Genomic DNA, 10203 nt, shown 5'->3' on the forward strand with positions numbered 1-10203 from the left:
ACAAAAAGGAGTTACTTTCAACTTTTGAAGAGTTGGTTAGAACTGGAATGATGATTGATGACTAATACTACTCATTAAACAAAGGGTTAAATTGATCAGGAATTAATTGATAGTTTTATTATAAGAGGAAAATTATGTCTACTTTTGGAGTATTTATTCCAATGTATTACTACTTACCTTAAAAACAAATGTTATCATACTATCATGTAGAGCTGTCAATTCGGGTAAACAAGTCGGGTTTGAGTTGGATAAGAGTGGGTTGGGTCAACTCGGGTCTGGTCAATTCGGATTAATTCCATAACCTATGCGGGTTGGGTTTGGGTTGAGTCATGCTTTAGTCAAGTCACATCGGGTCATACTTCTTATTGGGTTTGGGTCGGGTTTAGGTCGGGTTAATAACAGGTCGTGTTACATTCGAGTCGGATGAACAATAGGTCGGGTTCAATTCGGGTTTTCACGGGTTAAAACGGGTTATGGTAATTCTCGGGTTCGAGTCGAGTTCGGTTCAAGTCAATAATTTGCGGGTTAGAATAAGGTCGGGTCATTCTCGGGTTTGAGTCGGATTCGGTTCAAGTCAATAATTTGCGGATTATAATCAGGTCGGGGCATTTTCAAGTAGAGTCATTCTTGGGTTCAAGTCGGGTTCGGTTCAAGTCAATAATTTGCGGGTTATACCCAGGTTGGCTCAATTCCAAGTCGGGTCATTCTCGAATTCAAGTCGGGTTATGTACAAGTCAATAATTTGCAGGTTACAATCAGGTCGGGTCATTTCCAAGTCAGTTCATATTCGGGTTCAACTAACTATAAATAGATAATTATCATTTTTATCAATCTAATTATTTCCTTTGACTACTAACTATATGACAATATACTAGGGAACTATAGTCTATACTTTAGGAAGATAATTATCTTCTTTCACCATACAACAAATGTATACTATATTTAATTCTTAAATTTGAAGATGATGCTCCTTTCTTTTGTTGGCCTGGACCGATTTGATCTCCCTAGACAAAATGTTTTGATCAACAATAATAAGGTTGTATAAATTACATTTAAGGTGATTTAAAATAGGGTCAACAACAATTTGGGTTGAATATAGGTCGGGTCAATAACAAGTCGTGTTAATTTGTAAACCGGTAAATTGGTCGTTTAAAGGCAAATTGGATGGTTCCACCCACCCAATTGGACTACCGGAGGATATTAAGGACCATGATAAACATTTCGGTAATTTTATTTTCGGGCGAAAAAGGTCAAAAAAAATTCCAAAATTGAAGGCTAATATCCACACTTTTTGAGAAATTTTACAGGTTTCGAGGCCTGGTGTTGAAAAAAATTTAAATTTTAGGTTATATATCTCGGGGTCATATAATGACGTCTGGACCATATGATGTCATAAATGTTCGTGGTAGGCTTGATTTAATGAAATCGGTGTAATATTGTAAACCGGTAAATTGGCCTTTTAAAGGCAAATTGGATGGTTCTACCCACCGAATTGAACTCCCAGAGGATATTAGTGACCAAGGTAAAACTTTTGGCAATTTTTATTTCCGAGCGAAAAAAAGTCAAAAAAATTCCAAAATTGAAGGCTAATATCCACGCTTTTTGAGAAATTTTGGAAATTTCAAGGCCCGGAGTCGAAAAGCCTCAAAAATTTAAGGGATACATCTCGGGGTCATGTAATGCCGTTTGGAACCATATATGATCATTATATGTTGTCATAAATGTTCGTGGTAGGCTTGATTTAATAAAATCGGTGTAAGTTGTAAACCGGTAAATTGGTCGTTTAAAGGCAAATTGGATGGTTCCACCCACCCAATTGGACTCTCGGAGGGTAGTAATGACTATGGTTAACATTATGGCAATTTTTATTTCCGGGCAAAAAAAAAAAGTCGAAAATTTCCAAAATTGAAGGCTAATATCCAAGCTTTTTGAGAAATTTTAGAGGTTTCGAGACCCGGTTTCGAAAAGTCTTGAAATTCTAGGGGATATATCCCTGGGTCATGTAATGCCGTTTGGAATCATATATAATCATTATATGATGTCATAAATGTTCGTGGTAGGCTTAAGTTAATGAATTAGTGCATGCAAGTTGTAAACCGGTAAATTGGTCGTTTAAAGGCAAATTGGTTGGTTCAACCTACCCTATTGGACTCCAGGAGGGTATTAGGGAACATGGTAAACATTTTGAAAATTTTTATTTCCGGGCAAAACGAAGTCTAAAAATTTCAAAATTAAAGGCTATTATCCACACTTTTTGAAAAATTTTGGAGGTTTGGGGCCCGGTGTCGAAGAGCCTCGCAAATTTAAGGGATACATCTCAAGGTCATGTAATGCCGTTTGAACCATATAAGATCATTATATATTGTCATAAATGTTTGTGGTATGCTTGAGTTAATGAAATTGGTACAAGTTGTATACTGGTAACTTGGAAGTTTAAAGGCAAATTGAATGGTTCCATCCACCCAATTGGACTCCCGGAGTGTATTCGGGACCATGGTAAACAATTCGACAATTTTTATATCCAAGCGAAAATAAGTAAAAAAATTACAAAATAAAAGGCTAATATCCACACTTTTTGAGATATTTTGGAGGTTACGGGGCCCGGTGTCGAAAAGCCTCAAAAATTTAAGGGATACATCTCGGGGTCATGTAATGTCATATAGAACCATATATGATCATTATATGTTGTCATAAATGTTCGTGTAGGCTTGAGTTAATGAAATTGGTACAAGTTGTATATCGGTAAATTGGTCGTTTAAAGACAAATTGGATGGTTCCATCCACCCAATTGGACTTCTGAAGGGTATTAGGGACCATGGTAAATAATTTAGTAATTTTTGTTTCCGGGCGAAAAAAAGTCAAAATTTCCAAAATTGAAGGCTAATATCCACACTTTTTTAGAAACTTTGGATTTTTCGGGACTCGGTGTCAAAAAGCCTTTAAATTTTAGGGGATATATCTCGGGGTCATATAATGACTTTTGGAACCATATATGATCATTATATGTTGTCATAAATATTCGTTGAAGGCTTGATTAAATGAAATCGGTGTAAGTTGTAAACCGGTAAATTGGTCGTTTAAAGGCAAATTGGATGGTGTCACCCACCGAATTGGACTCCTGGAGGGTATTAATGACCATGGTAAAAATTTTGGCAATTTTTATTTCCGGGCGAAAAAAAGTCAAAAAATTCCAAAATTGAAGGCTAGCTAATATCCACGCTTTTTTGAGAAATTTTGGAGATTTCAAGGCTAATATAATGACGTCTGGAACCATATGATGTCATAAATGTTCGTGGTAGGCATGATTTAATGAAATCGGTGTAAGTTGTAAACCAGTAAATTGGTCGTTCAAAGGCAAATTGGATGATTCCACCCACCGAATTGGACTCCTGGAGGGTATTAATGACCATGGTAAAAATTTTGGTAATTTTTATTTTCGGGCGAAAAAAAGTCAAAAAAATTCCAAAATTGAAGGCTAATATCCACGTTTTTTGAGAAATTTTGGAGATTTCAAGGCCCGGTGTCGAAAAGCCTCGAAAATAGAGGAATACATCTCGGGGTCATGTAATGCAGTTTGGAACCATATAAGATCATTATATGTTGTCATAAATGTTCGTGGTAGGCTTGAGTTAATGAAAATGGTACAAGTTGTATACCGGTAACTTGGAAGTTTAAAGGAAAATTGAATGGTTCCATCCACCCAATTGGACTCCCGGAAAGTATTAAGGACCATGGTAAATAATTCGACAATTTTTATATCCAGGCGAAAATAAGTCAAAAAATTACAAAATTGAAGGCTAATATCCACACATTTTGAGATATTTTGGAGGTTACGGGTCCTGGTATCGAAAAGCCTAAAAATTTTAAGGGATACAACTTAGGGTCATGTAATGTCGTTTGGAACCATATATGATCATTATATGTTGTCAATAATATTCGTGGTAGGCTAGAGTTAATGAAATTGGTACAAGTTGTATACCGGTAAATTGGCTGTTTAAAGACAAATTGGATAGTTCTATCCACCCAATTGGACTTCCAGAGGGTATTAGGGACCATGGTAAACAATTCGGCAATTTTTTTTTCGGGCGAAAAAAAGTAAAAAAATTCCAAAATTGAAGGCTAATATCCACACCGATTTTGTGAACAAAAGCCTACCACGGACATTTATGACTTCATTTAATGGTCATATATAGTTCCAAACGGCATTTTATGACCCTAAGATGTATCCCCTAGGGTCTCAACACTTTTCGCCACCGGCACCTGAACTTCAAAAATTCCTCAAAAAGCATGGATAATAGCCTACAATTTTGGAATTTTTTTTACTTTTTTCTTTCGGAAATAAAAATTGCAGAGTTGTTTACCAAGGTCCCTAATACCCTCCGGGATTCCAATTGGGTGGGTGGAATCATCCAATTTGCCTTAAAACGGTCAATTTACCAATTCGCAACTTGCACCGGTTTTGTGAACTCAAGCCTACCAATGACATTTATGACATCATTTAATAGTAATATATGGTTCCAAACAGCATTATATGACCCAATGATGTATCCCCTGGGGTCTAAAAACTTTTCGCCACCGGGCCTGTATTGTCAAAAATTCCATAAAAAACGTGGATAATAGCCTTCAATTTTGGAATTTTTTTGACTTTTTTCACCCGGAATCAAAAATTGCCGAGATGTTTACCATAGTCCCTAATACCCTCCGAGAGTCCAATTAGGTGGGTGGAACCATCCAATTTGCCTTAAAACAGTCAATTTACCAATTCGCAACTTGCATGGATTTTGTGAACTCAAGCCTACCGCGGACATTTATGACATCAATTAATGGTCATATATGGTTCCAAACGGCATTATATGACCCAATGATGTATCGCCTAAGGTCTCAAAACTTTTTGCCACCAGGCTCGTAACGTCAAAATTTCCAAAAAAAAAACGTGGATAATAGCCTTTAATTTTGGAATTTTTTTACTTTTTTCGCCCGAAATAAAAAATTGCCGAGATGTTTACCATGGAACCTAATACCCTCCGGGAGTCCAATTAGGTGGGTGGAACCACTCAATTGGCCTTAAAACGATCAATTTACTAATTCGAAACTTGCACCGATTTTGTGAACTCAAACCTACCATGGACATTTAAGACATCATATAATGGTCATATATGGTTTCAAACGCCATTATATGACCCTAAGATGTATACCCTAGGGTCTCAACACTTTTCGCCACCAGGCCCCGTAACCTCTAAAATTCCTCAAAAACCGTGGATAATATCCTTCAATTTTAAAATTTTTTCACTTTTTTTTGCCCGGAAATAAAAATTTCCAAGATGTTTACCATGGTCCCTAATACCCACCGGGAGTCCAATTGGGTCGGTGGAAGCATCCAATTTGCCTTAAAACGGTCAATTTACCAATTCGCAACCTACACCGAATTTGTGAACTCATGCCTACCACGGACATCTATGACATTATTTAATGGTCATATATGGTTCCAAACGGCATTATATGACCCTAAAATGTATCTGCTAAGGTCTCAACACTTTTCGCCACCAGCCCCGTAACCTCAAAAAATTCTCAAAAAGCTTGGATAATAGCCTTTAATTTTGGAAGTTTTTAACTTTTTTCGCCTGGAAATAAAAAATCCCGAGACGTTTACCATGGTCCCTATTATCCAACGGGAGTCCAATTGGGTGGGTGGAACCATCCAATTTGCCTTAAAACGGTCAATTTACCAATTCGCAACTTGCACCGATTTTGTGAACTCAAGCCTACCACGGACATTTATGACTTTATTTAATGGTCATATATGGTTTCAAACGGCATTTTATGACCCTAAGATGTATCCCCTAGGGTCTCAACACTTTTCGCCACCAGCACTTGAAGTTCAAAAATTCCTCAAAAATCATGGATAATACCCTTCAATTTTGGAATTTTTTGATTTTTTTCTTCGGAAATAAAAATTGCTGAGATGTTTATCATGGTCCCTAATACCCTCGGGGAGTCCAATTGGGTGGGTGGAATCATCCAATTTGCCTTTAAACGGTCAATTTATCAATTCGCAACTTGCACCGATTTTGTGAACACAAGCTTACCACGGACATTTATGAGATCATTTAATGGTCATATATGATTCCAAACAGCATTATATGACCCTAAAATATATCCCATAGGGTCTCAAAACTTTTCGCCACCAGGCCCGTAACGTCAAAAATTCCACAAAAAAGTGGATAATAGACTTCAATTTTGGAATTTTTTGACTTTTTTTTCGCCCGGAAACAAAAATTGCCGAGATGTTTAACATGGTCCCTAATACCCTCCGGGAGTCCAATTGGGTGGGTGGAACCATCCAATTTGCCTTAAAACGGTCAATTTACCAGTTAGCAACTTGCACCGATTTTGTGAACTCAAGCCTACCACGGACATTTATGACATCATTTAATGGTCATATATGGTTCCAAACGGCATTATATGACCTTAAGATGTATCCCCTAGGGTCTCTACACTTTTCGCCACCGGCCCCAATAACCTCAAAAATTCCATAAATAGCGTGGATAATAGCCTTCAATTTTGGAATTTTTTTGACCCTTTTTCGCTCGGAAATAAAAATTGTCGAGATGTTTACTATGGTCCCTAATATCCTCCGGGAGTCCAATTGAGTGGGTGAAACCATCCAATTTGCCTTAAAACGATTAATTTACCAATTTGCAACTCTCACCGATTTCGTGAACTCAAGCCTACTACGGACATTTAAGACATCATATAATGGTCATATATGGTTCCAAACGGCATTATATGACCCTAAGATGTATCCCCTAGGGTCTTAACACTTTTCGCCATCGGGCCCCTTAACCTTAAAAATTCCTCAAAAAGGGTGGATAATAGTCTTCAATTTTGGAATTTTTTGACTTTTTTTCGCCCGGAAATAAAAATTGCCGAGATGTTTACCATGGTCCCTAATACCCTCTGGGAGTCCAATTAGGCGGGTGGAACCATCCAATTTTCCTTAAAACGATCAATTTACCAATTCGCAACTTGCACAGATTTTGTGAACTCAAGCCTGATAGGTTGTCGTACACCTGTCAAAAATAAATTCCTAACAAAACCAACTAACAATGTAGTAGGGTAAGTAGGGTCGAATCCACAGAGAGATGGTTATTAAATTTAACTTCTAAGGTATGGAGAAACTAAACTATGTCACGAAATTGGGATAGAAAAATAGTCTAAATTAAAATAGGAATAAAACAATTAATAAAAAGATCTAGGGTTATAGTTCACCATGTTTATAGCTCTAAATCTATCAAATATCAATAACAATTTAATCAATCAATTATCTAGAGCAATTTCTAAGCCTACGGTCGGATCTTAACGCTCTCAATTCAACATATGCATTACGATCACTAACATAATCAGAATTGCTAATTGTAGGGAAGCCTCTAAAAGTAATATCTTTCGATTCAAACTCTTATTAACATGAATTAATCAAATAATTGATCAGGTTGCTAGATTAACAATAAAACACTATCAATTAGAGAAATTAATAATCAAAATATTAAAAACATCAATCAAGATTCATTGTATAAACATGGATTCCCAAACCCTAGAAATAAACTACTCAAGCATGAAATAAATAATAAAAACTAAATCTAATGAAGAAAGCATGATAAAAATAAAGAAATAAAATTACTTCTATAAATTAAAGTAAGAAATTCAAGAAGAAATCCATGGAGGAATCCATGGAGTTATCCATGAAAAACTAGGGCTAGAGAGAAAACTAAAACGAACGTAAAATAATCAGTATAAAAAGGCATAAGGGAAAATATTAATCCCTTGGAGTATTTATAATATTCTAAGTTCTAATCTAAAAATAATTAAAGAAAATAAATAAGAAAACAATATATACATAAGTTGCAATATTATTGGATGATAGAAGATGACGTGGCACGAATAATATCGAAGGAAACGAGGGACGAGTGATGTGCAGCAACGAAACCTCGCGGTCATGGGCTGGTCGTGCACTCGCCAAATCCTGCGGGCGCAGGTCAGCCCCGCGGCCTGGCAGTAGCTACGGGTTGCTCGAGTGGGCGCGGGGTATGGTCGCAGGCTACACTCTTGGATTGAAATGGCCGTAACTTCTGTTCTAGAAGGATTCTTGGGGCGTGTGACATATCATTGGAAATCTTTTCAAGTGTAGTTTCCAATGCAATTTGAATCGCTTCAATCCAATGTGTAAAACTCAAGTTATGATCAAAAGAGTGATCAAAGGTCTGTTTTGCCACTTTACAAACCTTCATTTTTATTCATTTCTAACTCAAATTCATTTCCGTAAAGTAAATAAAGACCCTTGTGAATGCTATATTCATGTATCATGCACGTATTAATCAAAATCAACATCCACAACACATGGGATCTCCAATTAATAAACTTAATTCATCGACTTCCAGCCAAATATCATTCGAATCAACTCCAAACACTACGAAAGCATCCAAATGTCTATCAAATCACTTGAAACATTAAGAAAAACACAAACGGAGCGTAATAGGGTACAAAACAAACAACTTATGTATTTACGACCTAAAAAGAGACTAAAAGGCCTAAAAAGCAACTATAAACTTAGCATAAACGTGCCTATAAATCTTATATAAATGTGATTCATCAAAGCCTACCACGGGCATTTATGACATCATTTAATGGTCATATATGGTTCCAAGCGGCATTATATGACCCTAAGATGTATGCCCTAGGGTCTCAACACTTTTCGCCACCGGCCCCAATAACCTCAAAAATTCCACAAAAAGCCTGGATAATAGCCTTCAATTTTGGAATTTTTTGACTTTTTTTTCGCCTGGAAATAAAAATTGCCGAGATGTTTACTATGGTCCCTAATATCCTCCCGGAGTCCAATTGAGTGGGTGGAACCATCCAATTTGCCTTAAAACGATCAATTTACCAATTCGCAACTTGCACCGATTTTGTGAAATCAAGCCTACCACAGACATTTATGACATCAATTAATGGTCATATATGGTTCCAAACGGCATTACAATGACCCAATGATGTGTAATCCCCCGTATTTTTAAATATTTTATAAATGAAAATTTATTTTATTTATAATATTTATTTGTTATTTTTCATAATTTAATTTCAAAAGTTTCAAATTATTAATCTGGGTCGAAATTTATTTGAACAAATTATTTTATGCACCTTTATTCTACAATTTATGTCCAATCACACAAGCCTAACCCATTTGTTTACTTAATCGACCCATTATTTTTATGAGGCTCAATCTTCTTATTTACCCTACAATTCTCTCCTATAAATACCCCATGAATCCCCAAAAAAATTCCCCACACAAAAGGTTAGTCTTATTTTCTTTCTCCTTTGTTTTATTAATTTGTGTAATTATAATTATTGATTATGGGTTTTGATTTTATTGTTTGAAATTAATTTAATTAGTATCAAATTGTATTTTGATGATTAAACTTTATAATTTCAGATTTTATAAGTGTCATAGTTTTCAGATTTTGTAAATTTTATAACCTAGGGTTTTTAATTATTGAAAATCATGATTTTAGGGTTTTTATGAACAATTGATTTAGGGCTTTTAAAGTAATAATGTTTTGAAATTTTGGTGATTATAAGTACTAATTAGTTTAACTTAATTCCAGATTGTTTTGAACACTTAAATTCGTGTTTTAATTTTAAGATTTCCGTTCATTAATATTAATCCCGTTTTAATCCCGATCAGGTTCTGAACTCATCCGATTTTGACAAAAAAAGTAGTGTTTTCCATGTGGAAACAACGTTTTAAGAAATACTCACTACCTTTGGTAATGAGTACCACCCTCTCGTGGCCAAATTCAGCCTCTAAATATGATTTTCGGGCAGTTTTTGATTTTAACGAAGTTTTTTTTATACTTAAAATATTATCCCTGAGTTTGATTAATAAAATTAATTATGTTTAAAGTTAATTAAGCATAAATATATTTTTTTATTGAAGTTTTAAGTGCTGGAAATAGTTCCTAAGTACTACTTTTGATGTTTTATAAAGAGGGTTTAATCACCCATTAAAAGGGAGATTATTAGAGGTTTTTAAATAATTTTAAGATTTTTATTAAACTTTAAACTTGTCGTAATTTCATTTATAAGAGTGTATTTTAAGGTTTTAATGAAGAAAATTTAAAGAACTATATATAAGCCTTTAATTTTAAC

Source organism: Chenopodium album, chromosome 7, assembly GCF_948465745.1.
Source record: "Chenopodium album chromosome 7, dcCheAlbu1.1, whole genome shotgun sequence".
Taxonomy (NCBI): Eukaryota; Viridiplantae; Streptophyta; class Magnoliopsida; order Caryophyllales; family Amaranthaceae; genus Chenopodium; species Chenopodium album.